The 23095-nt window shown below is 44.5% G+C and overlaps 1 pseudogene; it reads left to right on the top strand.

The window, feature by feature from the left end:
• Positions 1-21417, top strand: part of LOC139251830 (probable G-protein coupled receptor 139) — a 43390-nt pseudogene extending 21973 nt beyond the window's left edge.
• The last annotated feature ends 1678 nt before the right edge of the window (positions 21418-23095 follow it).

The raw sequence follows: 23095 nt of genomic DNA, 5'->3' as shown, positions 1-23095 counted from the left end.
TAAAAATAAAAAAGGGAAGGTGGCTCAACCGTGGCTATCAAGGGAAATCATGGATAGTATTAAAGCCGAGGAAGTGGCATACAAATTGGGCAGAAATAGCAGTGAACTTGGGGACTGGGAGAAATGTAGAACTCAGCAGAGGAGGACAAAGGGTTTGATTAGGACAGTGAAAATTAAGTACGAGAAGAAGTTTGCAGGGAACATTAAAACGGACTGCAAATGTTTCTATAGATATGTAAAGAGAAAAAGGTTAGTAAAGACAAACGTAGGTCCTCTACAGTCAGAATCAGGGGAAGTCATAACGGGGAACAAAGAAATGGCAGACAAATTGAACACGTACTTTGGTTCGGTATTCACTAAGGAGGACTTAAACAACCTTCCGGATATAAAAGGGGTCAGAAGGTCTAGTAAGAAGGAAGAACTGAGGGAAATCCTTATTATTCGGGAAATTGTGTTGGAGAAATTGATGGGATTGAAGGCCGATAAATCCCCAGGGCCTGATGGACTGCATCCCACAGTACTTAAGGAGGTGGCCTTGGAAATAGCGGATGCATTGACAGTCAATTTCCAACATTCCATTGACTCTGGATCAGTTCCTATGGAGTGGAGGGTAACCAATGCAATCCCACTTTTTAAAAAAGGAGGGAGAGAGAAAACAGGAAATTATAGACCGGTCAGCCTGAACTCAGTACTGGGTAAAATGATGGAATAAATTATTAAGAATGTCATAGCAGCGCATCTGGAAAGAGGTGAAATGATAGGACCAAGTCAGCATGGATTTTTGAAAGGGAAATCATGCTTGACAACTCTTGTGGATTTTTTTGTGGATGTTTCCAGTAGAGTGGACAAGGGAGAACCAGTTGATGTGGTATATTTGGACTTTCAAAAGGCTTTCGACAAAGTCCCACACAAGAGATTAATGTGCAAAGTTAAAGCACACGGGATTTAGGGTAGTGTGCTGACATGAATTGCGAACTTCTTGTCACACAGGAAGCAAAGAGTAGGAGTAAATGGGTACATTTCAGAAATGCAGGCAGTGCCTAGTGGGGTACCGCAAGGTTCTGTGCTGGGGCCCCAGCTGTTTACACTGTACATTAATGATTAAACGAGGTGATTAAATTTAGTATCTCCAAATTTGCGGATGACACTAAGTTGGGTGGCAGTGTGAGCTGCGAGGAGGATGCTATGAGGCTGCAGAGTGACTTGGATGGGTTAGGTGAGCGGGCAAATGCCTGGCAGATGAAATATAATGTGGATAAAAGTGAGGTTATCCACTTTGGTGGTAAAAACAGAGAGACAAACTATTATCTGAATGGTGACAGATTAGGAAAAGGGCAGGTGCAACGAGACCTGGGTGTCATGGTACATGAAGAGTTCATGTTTGATGCCCTCCGCAACATCACAACTACTGGTTGGAGGTCTGTACACAACTCCCATAACGTTATTTGCCCTTTGGTATTCTGCAGCTCCACCCATATAGATTTCACATCATCCAAGCTAATGTCCTTCCGAACTATTGCCTTAATTTGCTCCTTAACCAGCAATGCTACCCCACCTCCTTTTCCTTTTATTCTATTTTTACTGAATGTTGAATACCCCTGGATGTTGAGTTCCCAGCCCTGATCATCCTGGAGCCACGTCTCCGTAATCCTCATCATATCATATTTGTTAACATCTATTTGTACAGTTAATTCATCAACCTTATTGCAGATACTCCTTGCATTAAGACACAAAGCCTTCAGGCTTGTTTTTTTAACACCCTTTGACATTTTAGTATGTTGCTGTAGAGTAGCCCTTTTTGTTTTTTAGCTTGGATTTCTCTGCCCTCCAATTTTCCTCATCTCATTTCTGTCTTTTGCTTTTGCCTCCTTTTTGTTTCCCTCTGTCTCCCTGCATTGGTTCCCATCCCCCTGCCATATTAGTTTTAATCCTCCACAACAGCACTAGAAAACACTCCCCCTAGGACATTGGTTCTGGTCCTGCCCAGGTGCAGACCGTCCGGTTTGTACTGGTCCCACCTCCCCCATAACCGGTTCCAATGCCCCAGGAATTTGAATCCCTCCCTGCTGCACCACTGCTCAAGCCGCGTATTCATCTGCGCTATCCTGCAATTCCTACTCTGGCTATCACGTGGCACTGGGAGCAATCCCGAGATTACTACTTTTGAGGTCGTACTTTTTAATTTAGCTCCGAGCTCCTTAAATTCGTTTCGTAGGACCTCATCCCTTTTTTTACCTATGTCGTTGGTACCAATGTGCACCACGACAACTGGCTGTTCTCCCTCCCTTTTTAGAATGTCCTGCACCCGCTCCGAGACATCCTTGACCCTTGCACCATGGAGACAACATACCATCGTGGAGTCTCGGTTGCGGCCACAGAAACGCCTATCTATTATCCTCACCATTGAATCCCCAATCACTATTGCTCTCCCACTCTTTTTCCTGCTCTCCTGTGCAGCAGAGCCAGCCATGGTGCCATGAACTTGGCTGCTGCTGCCCTCCCGTGATGAGTCATCCCCCCCAACAGTAACCAAAGCAGTGTATATGTTTTGCAGGGGGATGACCACATGGGACTACTGCACTACCTTCCTTGCACTGCTCTTCCTGTTCGTCTTCCATTCCCTATCTGGCTGTGGACCCTTTCCCTGCGGTACGGCCAACTCGCTACACGTGATACTCACGTCAGTCACAGCATCGTGGATGCTCCAGAGTGAATCCAGCCTCAGCTCCAACTCCGCAACGCGGACCATCAGGAGCTTGAGGTGGATACACTTCCTGCAGATATAGTCGTCAGGGACACTGGTGTCGTCCCTGAGATCCCACATGGTGCAGGAGGAGCATAACACCCGACCGAGCTCTCCTGCCATGACTTAACCCTTAGATACACTTAAATTGGCAACAACAATGTTAAAAGTTACTCACTGATATCGAAGAGTAAAAAGAAAAACTACTCACCAATCACCAGCCAATCACTTACCCTCTTGACTGTGACGTCACCTTTTGATTTCTTTCTACTTTTTGCCTTCTCCCTGTAGCTGCACAAGTCACGCCTTTAAGAGGCCTCTCCAAGCACCTCCTCGACGCAGCTCCCGACTGCCGCCGACGCTGGGCCCCGGACTCCCTGCTGTGCCTTTTATAGGCCTCTGCACGCACCTCCTCGACGCTGCTCCCGCCTGCCGCCGACGCTGGGCCCCGGACTCACTGCTGTGCCTTTTATAGGCCTCTCCACGCACCTCCTCGACACTGCTACCGACTGCCGCCGACGCTGGGCCCCTGACTCCCTGCTGTGCCTTTTATAGACCTCTCCAGGCACCTCCTCGACGGTGCTCCTGACTGCCGCCGATGTTGGCCTTCATAGCGAGGGGATTTGAGTACAGGGGCAGGGAGGTGTTACTACAGTTGTACAGGGCCTTGGCGAGGCCACACCTGGAGTATTGTGTACAGTTTTGGTCTCCTAATTTGAGGAAATACATTCTTGCTATTGAGGGAGTGCAGCGGAGATTCACCAGACTGATTCCCGGGATGGCAGGACTGACTGATCAAGAAGGACTGGAACAACTGGGCTTGTATTCACTGGAGTTCAGAAGAATGAGGGGGGATCTCAGAGGAAGGTTTAAAATTCGGATGGGATTAGACAGGTTAGATGCAGGAAGAATGTTCCCAATGTTGGGGAAGTCAAGAATAATTTAGGGCCGAGATGAGGAGAAACTTCTTCACCCAGAGAGTGGTGAACCTGTGGAATTCTCTACCACAGAAAGTTGTTGAGGTCAATTCACTAAATATATTAAAAAGGATTTAGATGAAGTCCTTACTTCTCGGGGGATCAAGGGGTATGGCGAGAAAGCAGGAATGGGGTACTGCAGTTGCATTTCCCCCATGAACTCATTGAATGGCGCTGCAGGCGAGAAGGGCCGAATGGCCTACTCCTGCATCTATTTTATATGTTTCTATGTTTCTTTGTCCTGTTACAACTTAGTTTGTTCTTCACTAATTCTGAGTACATATCGTACTTGTGGTTCCTCGAAACATTTATACCTTGCTTCGATAATGTCCACCACCGTCCCACTGAAGGACTTTCTTTCAATTCTGGATATATATTATATCACTGGATATCGGCTTCTTCTTCTGGGGCAAAACAGAAGTTGATGCTCGTGATACGGCAGTTGCTGACTTCCACACCGTAATGTTGACCGCCGTGGTGCTCAAACACCATCCTCCCTTGACGTGTGAGTCTGCAGTCGTTTCGGAGTCCAGTTTTAACGATGTTACTCTCAACACACATCCATCTGTTCGGCCATATCCAGAGTCGTTGTTATTAAGTTCTGGGTGCTCTTGGCATAAAACAACTTGATTATTCTTGTAACAACTTTTAATATCGGCACGTTTCGTATTGTTTCGCTTTTTATTTACGTACTGGTGCAATTTGTGACATTGCACATGGATCTGATTATTTATTTATTTAAAATATATCTTCCTTGGTACTATTTGTTTCCCTTAGTCACGTCGTATTGTGTTATTAATAATATAAGCCGTATTATATTCCGATTTCTGCTTCCATAACTGTTATTAGGGAACAGGCATGGCGTTCGCTCCCGACCTCACAGGATTGGGTGTCATTCTTGCCCAATGTCCATTCAGCAAATACACCATTGGTTATCCAATCCGGCACCCACACATCCTGCAATTGTTCTAGGTTATGTTCAACCGTATTGAGATCCAAACCGCATATCCCGCACAAACTATCCCGGCCTCCATTCATTTAATCATGGTCCGTCCAGCCTGGTTTAAAATTGATCGTTTTTGCATGGTCCCGCAAAGTATGGGCAACCTGTTACAGCTCCCATTCCTCCCCGTCCCATAGCTGGGTCTGCATTTTCCCGTTACAATCTCCCCTTTCCAGCAGTTCTTTTAATGAATGTGTGAGGGTGATGACCTACTCTTCTGTTGTTTGATAATCTATTGCATTAACCGTCACAACGCCAGCCACCTATCCTGCAGCCACCATTTCTAATCTTCCCCTCTTTCTCCTCATGCATTTCCCATTTTTGCTTTGCTCTTTTATATTGAACGTCATAGTCTTGTATTCGGGCCCGTCAAGGGCTGTTAGTATTAGGTTTTTGACGAACCATATGGTTTACTTATCGCACAGCAGTGGGATAATTATATTCTTTAGGTTTAACAATACTGTAATAATCCTTTGGAGTACCATGATGTGGATATTTTCTGCAGTTATTTTCCTTTCTAATCCTCTGCTTGAACCCCGGGGTCAATGACTGGGCATCCTTGGGGTTCTGGGGTCGTTTTGCTTTGGGCTCTTGTGATGGTTGGGATCTCTATCTTACACAAGAACATTCCCCAAAAGTAACCATTACCGAATTGTGATTCACTAATGGGCATGGGCATGGGCATAGTCCCCCCCACTTCCCTGGTGATGTTTCATCTTACCCACACACACTTGTGTGGATTGTCTTGGTCCGAGCTACTGATGCATGTCCATGATTGGTTCAGCCATGACGGACCCTTTACCAGGCTTGTCCATTCCATTTCAATTCGCCCCCTTTTGCATTTTTCGTGAAAGATTGAGTTTGTATTGGAAATATTTTATTGATATCGGTCTGGACAAATTATCGCTGGGTCGTGGTCTAAGATGGAGTTACCCAATATCCCTCCTACTAGGAATAAGGTTCTCTAAAATACAACATGTTTTCCAGGAGTCATGTTATGCATAATGTTTCAACTGTATTCAATTAGTCCACCGTCCGGTTCCTCTTATCACCACAAACATGCAGCTGTCGCTTACCATTATTACCTGGTGAGTGGCTGTCCATTTTGCTGAGAATCCTGGCTTTTCGGCGTATATTTCTACCGTTACCTTGCTCCCAATCTGTGTTTCTGAGCCTTTTGTTCCTTGCTATCAGTTTCCCAGTCCTTGATCACTTGCTGATCCCTGATGTATGCCTCAGATCATGTAATTGTTAACATAATTGCGTCACTAATCTCCTTGTTCGGTCGCAGTAGGGTCTGAGTAAAGTCCGATATCATCACTCCCCATCACTCGAAACGCAGGTAATCTCATTGCTCTTCCTGTCATTAATTTGAAAGGCGTGCGTCTGGTGGTCCGGATTAGGGTCGCCCTGAAGTTCGTTAAAATGAGGGGCAGTATATCTACCCATCCATTTCCTGTATCGTTGATCACTTTGGCCAATGCGTTCTTCAGGGTCCTATTCATTCGTTCTACTAATCCGGATTATGCCGGATGATAGGGGATATGGAATTTCTGCCTGGTTCCCAGTCGGCAGCATGTTTATTTCATTACTTGACCCGTGATGTTTGTAAGCTGACATGAATCTATCTGTTGGGGCAATCCTCAACGAGGTATAATTTCTTCTGCAAATATTCTAGCCACCGTCTCATTGAGCAATTTTTGTTGTGATTGCTTCTCCCCATTTTCTGAATTGGTCTGTTATAAACAAGCAATACGTTCCCCCTGGTGATTTGACAGTGGGCCCATGAAGCCTGTCAGCATGTTTTACCATGCTCCCTTTGGTCGGGGTTGCTCTCTCATTCTCAACTTTGTTTTTCCACCAAGGTAATGCTTTGTGCATGTTAAGCACTTCCTACAGTAATTTTCTTTATCTCTTCCCATTCCCTTCCACCACCAACATCGGGATATTGAACTCGTCACGCTGGTCTTTCCTGTGTGCGCATACCCGTGCTATATACTCAGTAGGTGTTGTCGGATGCACCCTGGGGCTACCACATTAAAATATTTTCTCCAGATACCATCCATTCCTTGTTTAGCTTCCCGTCTTTTCCATTCAACATTTCCCTGCTGTCGGGTTGCCTCCTGTACGTTAAACATATTTTCTTCTTCCGGCCCAAGCGCACAGGTGCTTATTTTAGCCCATAGGCCCCATGCTTCTGGCAATTTCCTACCTGCCTCATCTGCCTATGCATTGCCTTGCTGATGTCAGTCAGTTATTTAGTTATGGGCTTTGTTCTTTATTATGACATATCCCTGGGGCTGGAGGGAAGTCTCTACCTCTTCGGTAAATCTGTTCTCGTGTCGAATTGGTCCTCGCCCCGATGTCATATGACCTCGCGGACTCCAGGCCACCATGTAATTGTGGACCACATAAATGCGTATCAGTTGTCTGTATACATATTTACCCTTTTACCTTTTGCCTCTTTGAGGCCTTCCTTTAGGGCGACTAATTCGGCCACTTGGGCTGAGAGGCTCGATTCCGATTTAGCAGCTCCCCGTGTTCGCCCTTCACCATCTGTGGTCCCCAACTATTCTCTATTTCTTCACTGAAATGTTCAAGTGGGCGTTATATTGGTATCGGTGCAGGCAGTGTAGGTCGCCCAGTTACTGCTGCACATATTGTAACATTCCTACTGCTTACTTCTGCCTCTTCCATCTATTTTATTTTAGCTTTTCGCTCCTGCATTATCTGATCCTTTGTTTCTATCACTTTATTTTGTACCCGATAGCAGGCTAATACTTCCGTATGATCCCGGTCTCCTTTATTCCTTGGCTTGCATCTCAGTCACTTTGCCTGCCTCTCCAGTGTTTCGTCTGGTTGCCATTCCTATTTCTTCATTCACTCAATTAGTTTTATGTTTTTATCTGCTAGCATTTTCCGTATAGATCCTGATGGTCACCAGTCGTATTCCCCGACACTTCCAAGATTGCTAAGGGACTATCATTCCCTTAGTGGGCTCCTTTTGTACCTCTATCGTGTCTCCTGACCGATTCTTGGTCGTTAGTACTGCACGCCACTTAAGCTCATTGCAGCCTACTCATAACCCAAATTGTCCTTATTCCTTTGCCTCCGTCCTCTCCTTGTCGCGTTTATTTGTTCTCTCTGTAGATTTCCTGCTTTCCCGTAAACAGTTTAACAGCTCCAACTTGTAGCTGGTATTTAATAAAGGTTATTCACCCCAACAGCTGCCACATCGTTTCGGGTTTGCGTTTCAGAATCCTGCAAACTACGCCAATTGATGGGGAGGATCGCCCTTCTACTCAATTAACAAACTCGGAATCTACAGACTGATAACTTCAATAATGTTCAACGAATTTTTATTTCAGCACGTACAGGGGGAGCATTTCACTTCCCATCCGCCTGAGAGGATCTCAACCGAACTGTTCAAATTACACGTTAATTATACAGGTTTTGCCACATGAGTGACCTCGTGGACAGGCATTAACAGTGACGTGATTGGTTTTCAAAGCATGATCGAAAACCCAATTGGTCGCTTCTTCCAGGTGTCACTTGCCTTATATTGTTATATTGTTGTACAAGTTTATCTTTGGATTTTCTTTATTGCTCCCTTGAGTCCGAGGTCAACGCGTGGTCGTCTGGTGTGTTTTATGCGGAGGTGTGGTTTTAAGCATAGCTCTTGTTGAGATAGCTCAGGGCCTTCACAATAGCCAGATAACATCTTTGCTAATCAACCATGCCCTTGCAGATGGTCAATAGATTCGTTCCAGGATGAAAGTGGATTAATTTATATAGAGTGGGCGACAGAAGGAGGTATTGAAATCTCGTCATGGATCGCATGCGGAGACTGGAGCAAAACAGCCCAGCGAGGGGAATCACTGAGGGAGGAGAGGCAGTGATCATTGCGAAAGTCTGTTACTTAATCCAGGCTGGTTCTAAGTTCGGCTGATCTCACACCCAGTGAGGGTCTGAGCGCAACACACACCGGATGGGACAGTGTAGAGAGAGATTTATCTGTGTCGAACCCGTGTGCACCAGCTCTGGGAACGTTTGATGGGACAGTTAAGAGGGAGCGTTTCTCTCTATCTAACCGGTGATGGACCTGCCCTGGGTATGTTTGATGGGCAGTCTCGAGGGAGCTTTACTCTGCATCTAACCCTTGCTGTACCTGTCCTAGGATTGTTTGATTGGATATTGTGCAGGAGCTTACCTTTGTATTTAACCCGCTGTACCTGACCTGGGACTGTTTGATCGGGACAGTGTAGCGGGAAGTTTACTCGATATGTAACCGGTGCTGTACCTGCGCTGGAAGTATTTGATGGGACGTTGTAGAGATAAATTTACTGTGTATCTAAACCCGTGCTGTACCTGCCGGTGGAACAATTTAACCTGAACTGGTTGTCATTCTCCACGCCTCAAATTGCTGAGCATTTAACGCAGATGCAGCATTTTTGTTGGTCAGTCGTATTATTACAAAACTCATTCTGTTCACCCTGGTAGTTTCTGTCTCTGGCTGGGTTTCGGGTTCCTCAGGCACTTCCTTCACTCCTCAGCGCTGAGTGTTGCGATTGAAACATCGGTGGCATCATGTTCTGTCTTCATCGTGATTTCCACCTTCATAACTTTGACTGTCTGCCCTCCTGCACGATCTTCTCTTCTGCTGCAACCTTCATCTGTGATTTGGTTACATTTATCCCTGATATACTTAGAGGAAATAGATACAAATAATGTAATAGGAATCAGAGCAATGCTTTATAATGCAAGGATTGAATCCCGGCGCGGGATGTGATCAGAGCGGGGCTCATGCTCGGCTAAGCAAATTATATATATCGTACAGCACACAAAGCAGGCATTCGAACCGACTGCACCACGCTGGCGTTTATGCAGCACACACACCACCACCATTCCTCCACACAACTCCCACAACTCTGCATCTTACCCTATTAGCAGAATCTTCTATTGTTTTCTCCCTGATTTGTTGATCTGGCTTCCCATTAAATGATTCTGTACTATTCGCCTCAACCACTGCCTCTGGAGGTTGGTTCCCCATTCTCACCTCTCTGGTTGCAGAGGCTTCTCCTGAAATTATTATTGGATTTATTGGTGACGATTTTATCATCATGGCCCTATTTTTGGTCTCATAATTATTTCATGATTTCAGGTTTTTTAAACTCTATTTTATACTGTGCTTGCTTTTCCGCTATTGCATTTATCAGAGCACAAGTAACGATCAGAAACAGGCTCAAAAAGAGCACAGCATCGATTCCACACGAGACAAGGACTCAATGGCTTCTGTTATCACAGGACCACAGAATCATACAGCACAGAAGAGGCCATTCGATCCATCATGCTGCTCCAGGCTCTGTGATCGAGCTATTCAATCAGCCGCACACCCCTGTTCTGTTCCCAGATCCCTTCAAATACCGGAATTCCAATGTTGATTCCAATTACATAAGAATTTAAGAACATAAGAATTAGTAACAGGAGTAAGCAATCTTGCCCCTCGAGCCTGCTCCACCTTTCAACTAGATTATGGCTGATCTGACCGTGGACTGAGCATCACTTACCCGTCCGCTCCCCATAAATCTTAATTCCATGAATTGTTAAAAATCTATCTATCTGTGATTTGAATACATTCAATGAGCTAGCCTCAACTGCTTCCTTGGGCAGAGCATTCCACAGATTCACAACACTCTGGGAGAAGAAATTCCTTCTCAACTCCGTTTAAATTTCCCCCCCGGTATTTTGAGGCTGTGTCCCCTAGTTCTAGTCTCCCCGACCAGTGGAATCAACATCTCTGCCTCTATCTTGTCTATCCCTTTCATTATTTTCAATTTTTCTATTAGATCACCCCTCATCCTTCTGAACTCCAACGAGTAAAAACATCGTCTACTCAATCTATCATCATAAGTTAACCCCTTCATCTCCGGGATCAGCCTAGTAAATCGTCTCTGTACCCCTTCCAAAGCTAGCATAGCCTACCTTAAGTAAGGTGACCAGAACTGCACGCAGTACTCCTGGTGCGGCCTCGCCAATACCCTGTACAGTTGCAGCATGACCTCCCTGCTTTTGTATTCCATCCCTCTCGTAATGAAGGCCAACATTCCATTCGCCTTCCTGATGACCTGCTGCACCTGCAAACTAAATTTTTGAGATTCATGCGATTTTGCGTTTAAAAGTTTAATTTGTTTTAATTGCCGGTGCTTTTAGTGTCCCCTTCCCTTTTATAGGGGGCACTGGGAAAATTGTGATTTTAGAGCCCCAAAAAAAAAAAAAAGAAAAACACAAAAAAAAAGGAAAAAAAAAGGGCCTTGTAAATGTCTGGTGTGTCACCCAGGTCGGATGGCACGGTTTAATGGTTTATGTTTTGCAGGTAGACTCAAAAAGAGTTTCATGCACAAGGACCCCCAGGTCCCTCTGCACCGCAGCATGTTGTAATTTCTCCCCATTCAAATAATATTCTCTTTTACTGTTTTCTTTTCCAAGGTGGATGATCTCACATTTTCCGACATTTTATTCCATCTGCCAAAATTTAGCCCATTCGCTTAATCTATCCAAATCTCTGTGTCCTCCACACAACCCGCTTTCCCACTAATCTTTGTGTCATCTGCAAATTTTAAAAGTTATTGTTAAATCTGCTTCCAGCCCAATTTCAGTGAGAACAATCCAGATGATGCAAACTCGCAGTGTAAGACAAATTCTCCTCATCTTCTCTCTGTTAATTTTCGTAAAACTCTTTCCCCTGGTTAACAACTCTTCTACCATTGGCAGAGTTTCTCTTCAGTTACTTTATCCAAAGCCCTCATATTCTTGAAAACCTCTATTAAATCTCCCGTTAATATTCTCTGATCGAACGGGAAAAATCACAGTTGCTTATATCAACTTATAACTCTCTCTGGGGGTACCAGTGCACCAGCGCAGCCTTCGGTCGCATGAGGAAGAGAGTGTTGGAAGATCATACCATAAAATCTGGCACCAAGCTCATGGTCGACGAGAATGTAGTCATAGCCAGCCTACTGTATGGATCACAAACGTGGACCGTATATAGTAGGTACCACAAATTACTGGATAAATACCTATGTCTCCTCAAGATCCTGCAGATCCCTTGGGATGTCAGACGTTAGAGTCCTCGATCAGGCCAGCATCCCCACAGCGAAGCACTGAGCACACTTGATCAGAGCCGCTGGGCGGGCCACATTGTCCGCATGCCTGAAACGAGACTCGCAAAGCAAGCGCTCTATTTGAACTCCTACATGGCAGACGAGCCCCGCGTGGGCAGATGAAACATTACAAGGACACCCTCAACGAATCCTTGAAAAAGAGAAACATTCCCACTGCCAGCTGGGAGTCCCTGGCCAAAGACTGCACTCATGGAGTAAGAGAATCCGGGAGGTCGCTGAGCACCTCGAGTCTCGTCGCCAAGAGCATGCAGCAAACAAGCGCAGAGAGCGGAAGGAGTGTGCGGCAAACCAGTCCCACCCACCTTTTCCCTCAACCATTATCTACCCCACCTGGTACAGAGATCGATATTCCCATATTAGAATGTTCAATCACCTGAGAACTCACTTTTCGAGTGGAAGCAAGTAATCCCCGATTTCGAGGTATGCCTATGATGATGATTAAATCTCTTCCACACCTTCTCCAATGCTTTCGCAATGTGCGCTGCCGAATCGTCATGCAGAGATTAACCGATGTTGAACAGATTTTTATTGTACTTTCATGATGTGTGAATCGGTGGTGGGGGCTGCATTTATTGTCCATCCCAAATTCCACCGAGAAGCTGCTGGTGAATTCATCGATACATCTAGAGGGCTATTTAGAGTTAGCCATATTGCTGTGAGACTGGGATCATATAGCTGGCAGACTAGGTAAGGACGGGGGATTTCCATCCCGAAAACAGGTTATTGAACTAGATGGGTAATGACAATCCGAGATCCACACGGTCACCAATGCTGACACACTATTTTAATTCTAGATTTATTTAATTCACCTTAAATTGCACAGCTGCCGTGGTGGGATCTGAACTCATGTCCTTGGATCTTTACTCCAGGTCTCTGGATCATTAGTACAGTAGCACAATCACTTTCCTGCCATACCCGATGATTCATTAAGTCAAAGATTCTTCCTCCGTTTTTAACAGTTTTATGAACTTGCCCTGCCACCTTCAAAGATTTGTGCACATCGACTCCCAGGTGTTTCTGCACCCGCACGCCATTTAAAAAATGTATTGTTTAACTTATATTGTATCTTGTCATGTTCCTTCTCAAAAATGTATCACTTCACACATGTTTAATTTTGCCTGTCATGCATCTTCCCATTTAAGCAGACTATCACTGTGCTCCTGATGTCTGCTATGCTCCCGACTGCTAACTACATTTCTGAGTTTCGTGACATCTGCAAACTTGAAATTATGCCTTTAGACTTAGGTCCTGGCTATTAATCTCTATCAGAAAGAGCACTGGCGCTAATATAGAACCTGGGTTTCACCACTCTATACTTCCCTTCTGTCTGAACGCCAACTTTTCACCACCACTCTCAGTTATTTGTTCCGGTGCCAATGTTGTCTCCACACAGCCACTGACCCTTTAATTCCATGAGGTTCAGTTTCCCTGTCAAGTCGATGAAGTGACATTTTATCAAACGCCTTTTAAAAGTCGATGTATACAAAATCAGCTGCACTACGCTCATCAAACCTTTAGGTTATTACATCAAAAAATTCAATCATGTTTTTCAGACACACTACGACATTAACACAATTTGCGCTGGTTGTCATTTATTAATCCATGTTTTTCCAAGTGACAGAAAATTTCATACCGGATTATGGCCTTTCGAAGTTTCCCCACCACAGACGTTATTCTGACTGGCCTGTAGCGACAGGCTTTTTCCCTCTCTCCTTTTTTGAACAGCGTGTACCATTTGCGAACATCCAGTCCTCTGGCACCACTGACATATCCAGGGAGGATTAAAGATTCTGGCCTGAGTGATTTCCATCATTCCTTCACTCAGCAACACTCATAATTCCCATTCGGACCAGTTATATAGAAACATGGAAATATAGAAATTTACAACACAGGAGGTCATTTCCGGCCCATCATATCCACGCCGGCCGACAAAGACTCAGACCATCGGTCAGTAGCCCTGAAGCTTACATGTAATCTTTTGAACCATTAACAATGGGGAAAAGTAAAGAGCACCAAGCACAAGCAGACTGCCCCACACAGCTGAGACACACCATAAACTGAAACAGTATACACTCCAACCCAACCGGAGCAATGTGATCTACCGGGAGAGGCAAAAACCAGTTTAAAATCCAGGTCAATTTCGGGAAAAGTATCTGGGAACCTTCCTCTCTTACCCATCCAGGTGATCAAAGCTCCTCCAGGATAGCTACTTTATTGTGGTACATAAAGTGTTAGATTGAAAGGGGTTAGTTGAAAATGTTTGTTCAGGGACTGTAATTAATATCAGTCTCCACGGGTTTACAGAAGCCATTTATTCAGTGACTGTAATTAATAATAGGCTCTATTTACCAAATTGTGTCACTGGAGTGATTCTGGCTCATATTGAATAGCACTCCTTTCAAAGTGTTACCCCATAGTCACAGTGAATACATCACCTCTGGCACTAACAGCGATCATCGCACTGCTCCACAGAGAGGGAGTCGGAATCTGAGAACAGTAGATTGGAATGATACAACAATGTATCAGAATCTGAAAAAAAATGGATTGGACTGTTACAACAAATGGCAGGAGTTTCATCTTGTATTTTAACTTTCTTGTTGCACATTATGAGGAATTATCATTGTTATTGCGAATCCGTTACGCATTTCGTATTATTCAATACATTTACTTTCCCGTCCTTGCTGTTGTTGGTTTTACTGGTAAGTCTATCTAATTATTCCAGTAATCATGGTTCAATGTATTACTGATCTTATATTTTACTCTCCCCTCCTTGCTGCATTTGTTGTTCATGGTAGTCTATGCATCCAACTATTAACTCTGCAACCAAATTTCGCTGTATTACAAGACTTGTAAATTGCTTTCTCACCTTTGATGCAGTTGTTGTTCCTGGGAAATCTCTTCATACAGCTGTTAACTATGCATACTTTGTTAATTGTACGAGTGATATTTTAATTTATTCCACACTCTTTCCTGTAGTTGGTGTTCCTGGTAAGTCTCTAGATCCAACAATTATAACTCCACTCTATATTTCACTGTATGACTGAGTATGTCACTTCATTCTTTGGAAGTCTTCATCACATTGTATATCTTCTGACTCAGTCCCCTCTGTGGCCAATGTCTGAATCAGAACGAGATTGTTCACAAATTCAGCATTCTGTTTTTTCCCTGAGTTCAATTCTGACCTCTTCTCCTCTGAATCACTGGTTCTGCCCACTATCATCTCCATAATACTGGTCATCTCATCCCTTCGCCTCAATAACCAAGTGACTTTGTGAAACAAGAATCAACCATTACAATGCTTTCCTTGCCCACCTCGCAGTTACAGTCCACTATAAATTATAGATCACCTAACCAAGTTGCTGATCATAACCTAACTCCACTAAGTCCTGTTCACCCATCAACAATCTGCTCTTCAACATTGGCTCCCGATTAAGTAATATCTCATTTTTATTATTCTCATCCATGTGTTCAACTCCCACCATGGTCTCACCCCTCCAATTAGTCCCATTCCCCTACTCTATTCCCATAGTCCAGCAATTTTTTCCCCTTCAAATATTTATCCAATTGTCCAATAAATATTAATTTACTTCCCTCTTTCCGTCCTCCAATCATACTGTCTGTCTCTATTCTCTTTTTCTCATTCATTCTGGCACTTTGTGAATTTTTCACTTTCTCTCTGTCTCTCTGGCAGTTTCACGCTGCCTCTCCTCATTTCACTGTCTCTGTCTCTTGCTCATCGACTGTTAGATTAATACAGCAAAGAAAGAGGCCGCTCGGTCCATCGTGTCCATGCCGTCTCTTGGATAGAACTATCTCAGAAGCCCAACTCTTTAGCCAGAAAAATGTAAATATATCCCCTTCCACGAATAAAGCAACTCCCTTTCGAAAATAACTATTGAATCTACTTCCACCGTGTTCTCTCAAATCGCATTCCAGATCGCAGCAGCTCACTGCATAAAGAACACTCTTTCCATCTCTCCTGTGGTTCTTTTGTCAATTACCTTAAACCTGTCTCCTCTGGTTATACACCATTGTGCAACTGGAAACATTTTCGACATACTCGGTCTATCAAAACCCATCATAATTTAAAAATCTATATTAAATGTTAAATCTTTGCTGATGATACGACGTCATCAACGTAGACAGTCACTTTAAATAGAGGAAGGCTTGCTTCCACTCTAAAAATGAGTTCTTATGTAACTGAACAGTGCAATACGGGAATTACACTCTCTGTCACACGTGGGACAAACAGTGGTTGAAGGAAAGGGTGGTAGGACTCGTTTGACGCATGCTCCTTCTTACTCCTGCGCTTGGTCTCTGCATGCTCTCGGCGATGAGACTCGAGGTGCTCAGTGCCCTCCTGGATGCACTTCGTGCACTTCAGGCAGTTTTGGGCCAGGGACTTCAGCTGTCGGTCGGGGTGTTGCATTTTATCAAGGAGGCTTTGATCGTTTCATTCAAGAGTTTCCTCTGCCCACCTTGGGCTCGCTTACTGTGTAGGAGTTCCGAGTAGAGCGCTTGCTTGCGAGTCTTGTGTCATGCATCCAGATGATGTGGCCCGCCCAATGGAACTGTCCAGGTGTACCAGCATCGAAGCACTAATACAAGATAAGTGTCAAAGCATGTTGTGAGGAGGACGCAAAAAATCTGCAAAGGCATATAGATAGTCTAAGTGGGTGGGCCACAACAATGGCAGATGGGGTATAATGTGGAAAATGTGACGCTATCTTCTTTGTTATGAAAAATAAATAAGCAAATTATCATTAAATGGGGAGAGATACCAAATTGCTGTGGTCCAGATTGATCTGGGTGCTCTTGTACATAAAACACAGAAGGTTAGCATGGAGGTACAGCTCGCAATTAGAAAAGGCAGCAGAATGTCAGGCTTTATTTCAAGTGGGACATAATATAGAAGTCCTGCTACAACTGCACTCGTTGTCGATAAGACTACAGCTGGAGTATTGTGTACAGTTTTGGTCACTTCAGTGAAGGAAGGATTTACTTGCATTGGAGGCAGTTCAGAGAAGGTTCACGACGTTGATTACTGAGATGAATATGTTGTCATAAGAATAAAGGTTGAGCAGGTTGGGCGTGTATACATTGGAGTTTAGAAAACTACGAAGTGATCTTATTGAAATGTGTAAGATTCTATAGGGGCTTGATGGGGTAGACGCAGAGATGATGTTTCCTCTAGTGGGAGAAATCTAGAACCAGGGCACATAGGTTCAGAATAAGGGATCGCCCATTTATATCACAAATAAGAAGCAATTTATTCTCTCAGGGGGGCGTGAATCTTTGGAATTCTCTTCGACAGAAAGCTGTGGAGGCAGCTTCATTGAATATTATTCATTGGAGATAGTCTGAGTTTTAAACGAGAAGGGAGTTAAGGGAATGGGCATGGAAGGGGAGTTGCGGCCAAGATCATATGTTCATTCCAAAAAGTCAGGTCCAATCACAGAGGCGGGAGCGGAGTAATGCTTTTGGATCTCGGAATGAAATCCCTGGACCGACGTGAGAGCACTGGAAGTTAGGCGCTCCTGGGAATGAAATTTCTCGACAGAGGTGGGAGTAGTGTAATGTCGGCGAATCTGGTCATTAAACATCGAGACTGAGGGAGGGAGCAGTGTAATCTAGGCAGATGTTGGTGTGAACTCCTGGAGCGAGGTGGGAGCCCTATCTGGGAAGTCGCATCGTCGCATCACTGGAATCATCTCAGAGATCCTGAGGTTCATGAATATTTATTTATTGTGAATGTTTTACCGTTATTTTCTGTGATGCAATAATTCAGAAATCATATCAGAGGCCGTCATTTTTTATTATTTTATTCCTTCCTTTTATCAGCCAATTTCTCGTCTTTTGTTCTCACTTGGAGTTGAACAGAGGAAGCGAAACTCTCTTCGCTCTGTTCTGTCCACGCTATGTTACAGGCGGGTAAATATCCGCTGATGGTTTAGTTCCAGTCAGTGTCTCCTTTGTCACCATCTCAAGTTCTGCATTAATTGCAGTGCTTCTGATGGGTGGAACAGGATTACAGGCGTCATTAACATTCAAACAAAATGTTCGTTCAGCCAGATTTCATTCATTTATTTCCAATCTTTATTTTGAATTTGCAATTTGGTCCCATGCCGATCTGTCTCAGTTCAGTAGGTCTCTCTGCGAGAAACAGAGTGGATATATCTGTTGCCTCCGGCTGTACACTTCTGATCTTTGGGCCCCTCGTGCGGAGGGGGAGCGGGAGGTCCGAATCATCATCGTTGGACTGCTCCGGGACATGGCCAAGAGGTCCATCAGCTGGTCCAGGCAGCGGGTGTTCGAGAGGATCGTTCAGCCCGGCTGCCTCCCTCTTTTCCGCGGATACGTTCAAGCCAAGGTGTACCTTGAGATGGAGCAAGTGGTGTCCACCGGAACTTTCGCGGCCTTCCACGAGAGGTGGCTGCCGGAGGGACTGAAGTGCATCATCAACACCGGCAACCAGATTTAATTCGCTTCTTCAATGGTAAAAGTGTAATATCATTCCAGTTATCGGTTTTATTGCACATTTATATCATAGCAGCGCATTTGGAAAGAGGTGGCATGATAGGTCCAAGTCAGCATGGATTTGTAAAAGGGAAATCATGCTTGACAATTCTTCTGGAATTTTTTGAGGATGTTTCCAGTAGAGTGGACAAGGGAGAACCAGTTGATGTGGTATATTTGGACTTTCAGAAGGCTTTCGACAAGATCCCACACAAGAGATTATTGTGCAAAGCCAATGCACATGGGATTGGGTTTAGTGTGCTGACATGGATTGAGAACTGGCTGTCAGACAGGAAGCAAAGTGTAGGAGTAAATGGCTACTTTTCAGAATGGCAGGCAGTGACTAGTGGTGTACCGCAAAGTTCTGTGCTGGGGCCCCAGCTGTTTACATTGTACATTAATGATTTGGGCGAAGGGATTAAATGTAGAATCTCCAAATTTGCGGATGACACTAAGTTGGGTGCCAGTGTGAGGAGTGAGGAGGATGCTATGAGGCTGCAGAGTAACTTGGATAGGTTAGGCGAGTGGGCAAATGCATGGCAGATGAAGTACAATGTGGATAAATATGAGGTTATCCATTTTGGTGTTAAAAACAGAGAGACAGACTATTATCTGAATGGTGACAGATTGGGAAAAGGGGAGGTGCAACGAGACCTGGGTGCCATGGTACATCAGTCATTGAAGGTTGGAATACAGGTACAGCAGGCGGTTACGAAAGCAAATGGCATGTTGGCCTTAATAGCGAGGGAATTTGAGTACTGGGGCAGGGAGCTATTGCTGCAGTTGTCCAGGGCCTTGGTGAGGCCACACCTGGAGTATTGTGTACAGTTTTGGTCTCCTAACTTGAGGAAGGACTTTCTTGCTATTGAAGGAGTGCAGCAAAGGTTCACCAGACTGATGCCCGGGATGGTGGGACTGACATATCAAGAATGACTGGATCAACTGGACTTGTTTTCACTGGAGTCAGAAGAATGAGATGGGATCTCACAGAAACGTATTAAATTCTGACGGGTTTAAACAGGTTAGATGCAGGAAGAATGTTACCAATGTTGCTGAAGTCCAGAAACAGGGGTCACAGACTAAGGATAAGGGGTAAGCCATTTAGGACTGAGATGAGGGGAAACTTCTTCACCCGGAGAGTGGTGAATCTGTGGAATTCTCTACCACAGAAATTTGTTGAGGCCAATTCACTAAATATATTCAAAAAGGAGTTAGATACAGTACTTACTACCAGCGGGAACAAGGGGTATGGCGAGAAAGCAGGAATGGGGTACAGAAGTTGCATGTTCAGCCATGAACTCATTGAATGGCGGTGCAGGCTTGAAGGGCCGAATGGCATACTCCTGCAACTATTTTCTATATTTTCTATGTTTCTACAATGAGGGAGCAATTCATATATAGTTTCAATCAAAAATAGTTGTATTTCAGGATAAACAACCCCGGCTGATTGTAACTTAGGTGCTTAGAATATGAACAAACTATCATATTTTCTCGTCTAATATTCTCTGCACAAGTGGAAACCAACAGGTGAAAAGCTCAACAATTAATCTCTTCCATTTGTGTTCAAATACTTCAAATGCTCGTTTCAAGGACACCCTCAAAGCCTTCATATTAAAACTCAACATCCCCACCTATACATGGTAGTTCCGAGCCAAAGATCACCTAAAGTGGAGAAAGTGCATCCGGAAGGGCGCTGATCACCTCGAGTCGTCGCCGAGAACATGTAGAAACCAAGCGAGGGCTGCGGAATGAGCGTGCGGCGAACCAGAATCCCCACCCAGCATTTTCTTCAACCACTCTCTGTCCCGCCTGTGACAGAGACTGTAATTACCATGTTGGACTGTTCAAGTTACCAGATAACTCACTTTTAGCGTGGAAGCAAGTCTTTCTCGCTTTCGAGGGGCTGCATATGATCATGATGTTGCATAAGCATTTGGCGGCTCATTGACTGAGGGATGGGTCGTCTGATTTAATGCTGATAAATCAATTTAGTTGGTGATTACCTTGTCAAAGATTGTTAATTATTTTAGTTTGGAGTCTATTCCTTGCTCCCAAATTAACGTTTGCTCTACCTGTTTATTTCCCTGCCTGACAGTTAACATCCTGACGATTATGATCCTGCCTCGTGGAAAGTGCGGTCTCTCCAGATGTGTCACTCGCTATCTGGTGGCCATGGCAGCGACAGATCTCCTGGTCATTATCCTCGACCTGATACTGAGACACTTTCCGATTCTTTATCAGAAAGAGTTCCATTTCGTGCGGTCCTTCCATGTGTGTAATATTCACGCCGTCTTAATTCACGCAGCCACAGATTGTTCTGTCTGGTTCACCGTTAGTTTCAACTTTGATCGCTTTGTGGCCATTTGTTGCCAGAAGCTGAAAACTAAATATTGCACCGAGAGAACGGCGGCTGTGGTTCTGGGAACCGTGACTTTGCTGAGCGGGTTCAAGAACATTTTCTGGTATTTTATGTTGACAGGTTTCTATATACTTGACAACATGCCCTGGTTTTGCTTTATAACAGATGATGTTCTGAATTCACCAGTCTGGGCAGCAATCACATTCCTTCATTATATTCTCACCCCATGTATCCCATTTGCTCTGATTCTGCTGCTCAATACTGTCACCGCCAGGCATATTATATTGGCCAGCAGAGCACGCAGGCAACTCCTGGGTGCCAGCAGTGGGGAGTGTCCCAGTGACCCAGAGATGGCGAGCCGCAGGAATTCCATCATTTTACTGTTTGTTATCTCCGGCAATTTCATCCTGTTGTGGGCGGTGCTTATGGTGAATTCTATCTGGACCCAGATGTACTTTTTGGAGTATGATTCTGTATATATACCTATTTATGTAATGGACGTTGGAATAATGCTGCAGCTGCTGAGTTGCTGCACAAACACGGGAATTTATGCCGTGACCCAGACTAAGTTCAGACAGGAGTTGAAGAATGTAGGGAAATATCCCTTCACACTGATTCTGAAATTAATTAAACGATGAGAGGATGCAGAAACGTTCCTGCATCAGACTCCCTGTGTCCTGGTATTGTGAGCGAGCTGCTCTCCCCGCGTGGCCAGTGATTCGCGTGAATAATAATACTCTCACTCACACACTGTCTACAACGGGCGGCCTGTGAGGGGCCTGCAGTCCGGGTGAATCACCATCAGCATCGTAGGCAGTCCCACGAAATATAGAAACATAGAAACATGGAAAATAGGTGCAGGAGTAGGCCATCCGGTCTTCCGAGACTGCACCACCGTTCAATCAGATTATGACTGATCATTCACATCAGTACCCCGTTCCTGCTTTCTCTCCATACCCCTTGATCCATCCGTAAGGGCCATATTTTGAATATATTTAACGAATTGGCATCAACAACTCTCTGTGGTAGTGAATTCCACAGGTTCACAACTCTCTGAGTGAAAAGGTTTCTCCTTATCTCGGTCCTAAATGGCTTACGAATTATCCTTAGACTGTGACCTGTCCTTTTGGACTTCCACAACATCGGAAACATTCTTTTTGCATCTAAACTGTCCAGTCCCGTCAGAATTGTATATGTTTCTAAGAGGTTCCATCTCATTCATTTAAACTCCAGTGAATACAGGCTCAGTGGATCCAATCTCTTCTCATTGGCCAGCCATGGCAACCCGGGAATCAGTCTGGTGAACTTTCGCTGCACTCTCTCAATAGCAAGATCGTCCTTCCTTAGATTTGGACATCAAAACTGATCATAATAATCCAGGTGATGCCTCACCAAGGCCCTGTACAACTGCAGTAATATCTCCCTGCTCCAATACTCAAATGCCCAAGATATGAAGGCGAACATGCCATTTGTCTTGTTCACCACTTGCCAACTTTCAATGACAAATGCACCATGAATCCCAGGTCTCGTTGCACCTCCCCTTTTCCTCATCAGCCACCATTCAGATAATATTCTGCCTTCACGTTTTTGCCACCAAAAGTGATAACTTCACAATTATCCGCATTATACCTCATCTGCCATGCATTTCCCCACTCACCGAACCAGTCCAAGTCACCCTGCAGCCTCTTAGCATATTCCTCACAGCTCACACCGCCACCCAGCTTTGTATCATCTTCAAACTGGGAAATAGTATACACAATTCCTTCATCTAAATCATCGATGTATATTATAAATTGCTGGGGTCCCAGCACTGAGCCCATCTGCACCCCATTAGTCACTGCCAGCAATTCTGAAAAAGACCCGTTCATCCCGAATCTCTGCTTCCTGTCTGCCCACTAGATCACTATCCACGTCAAAATATTACCACCAATAGCATGTGCATTAATTTTGCACAACGATCTCTTGTGTGGGCCCTTGTCCAACGCTTTTTGAAAGGCATCACAACTACTGGTTCCGCCTTGTCCACTCTACTCGTTAAATCCTCAAAAAATTCTTGAAGACTGGCCAAGCATGAAGAGGGCTTACTTCCACGCCGACAAATGATGCGTTGGGAGCGAAATCGAGGAGCAATAATTAAGGCAAGTTATTGTGAAGTCTAAAAGTGTTAGGGTAGTAATAGTGATATTTGGAAAATAATCAGCGTGTTCACATCATAGGGAGGTAGTTCTGTGCGGTGTGTCGGAAGAAAATCAATAATTCATCCGGCGTGCAGAAGCACGCGATAGTTCACACTGATGAGAGCTATCACTCAGAGGC

Source organism: Pristiophorus japonicus, unplaced genomic scaffold, assembly GCF_044704955.1.
Source record: "Pristiophorus japonicus isolate sPriJap1 unplaced genomic scaffold, sPriJap1.hap1 HAP1_SCAFFOLD_45, whole genome shotgun sequence".
Lineage (NCBI taxonomy): Eukaryota > Metazoa > Chordata > Chondrichthyes > Pristiophoridae > Pristiophorus > Pristiophorus japonicus.
The sequence above is the reverse complement of the archived record's forward strand: the minus strand, read 5'-3'. Positions and strand labels throughout refer to the sequence as shown.